The following is a 963-nucleotide window of genomic DNA, read 5'->3' as shown; positions in this document are numbered from 1 at the left end:
AGACAGAGAGGGTGTGTTGCTGTGTTTGGGTCCAGTGTGAGCTGACAGGAATCTGGGAGAAGAGCAGAGACCAACGAGGGGAGTCAGAACAATAAGTTAAGTCAGATACTGTATCTCCCCTGTCTTTGATTAGAGCACAGCAGAGATCAAATCAGAGAAATATGAGGAGTCAGATAGAGACCCAGTCTTTGATTAGATCTACTATTGCTATATATTTCTAGAGGGATTGTTAGGAGTGTCAGTAAAAAGAGACTGTTAGTTACTTCACAATAAAGAGACTCACATTGTAACAACTGTTCTCTGGTCTTGGGCTCTGGAGGCAGTACAACATCCACTATATTCACTACAGACACACAAACACATTGACAGAGAGAGGGAATGTTATCATCAGACCATATTCCACATGTATATGACTAGTAGGGAACTTTCAATGGTCTAAAGTTGATGTTCTTATTGTTTTCAACACACCTGTAGTGGAGATCTTGGTCCATTCTCCTTTAAGGAAGTCTTCTAGTTTCTCTCTCAGTTCAGACACAGTCTGACTCACATCTCCAAAGTACTGAAGAGGACGGACAACGATGCTGGGTAAGTCTGAAGATACACTGATACTGGAGAGAGACTGATACCTCTGGAGAGAGAGAGAGAGAGAGACTGATACCTCTGGAGAGAGAGAGAGAGAGAGACTGATACCTCTGGAGAGAGAGAGAGAGAGAGAGACTGATACCTCTGGAGAGAGAGAGAGAGAGACTGATACCTCTAGAGAGAGAGAGAGACTGATACCTCTGGAGAGAGAGAGAGAGAGAGACTGATACCTCTGGAGAGAGAGAGAGAGAGAGAGACTGATACCTCTGGAGAGAGAGAGAGAGAGAGAGACTGATACCTCTGGAGAGAGAGAGAGAGACTGATACCTCTGGAATAGAGAGAGAGAGAGAGAGAGAGAGAGACTGATACCTCTGGAATAGA

General features: G+C 44.3%; 1 long non-coding RNA gene across 1 annotated transcript; it reads right to left on the bottom strand.

Moving 5' to 3' along the window:
* Nucleotides 1-16: 16 nt before the first annotated feature.
* LOC135531995 (uncharacterized) lies at nt 17-714 on the bottom strand. Its single transcript, XR_010454265.1, has 3 exons — nt 469-714; nt 284-343; nt 17-52 (listed from the first exon to the last, which is right to left on the bottom strand). It is a non-coding gene; the product is annotated as an uncharacterized LOC135531995 (long non-coding RNA).
* Nucleotides 715-963: the final 249 nt, after the last annotated feature.

This window comes from Oncorhynchus masou, unplaced genomic scaffold (genome assembly GCF_036934945.1).
Source record: "Oncorhynchus masou masou isolate Uvic2021 unplaced genomic scaffold, UVic_Omas_1.1 unplaced_scaffold_17005, whole genome shotgun sequence".
Taxonomy (NCBI): Eukaryota; Metazoa; Chordata; class Actinopteri; order Salmoniformes; family Salmonidae; genus Oncorhynchus; species Oncorhynchus masou.
The sequence above is the reverse complement of the archived record's forward strand: the minus strand, read 5'-3'. Positions and strand labels throughout refer to the sequence as shown.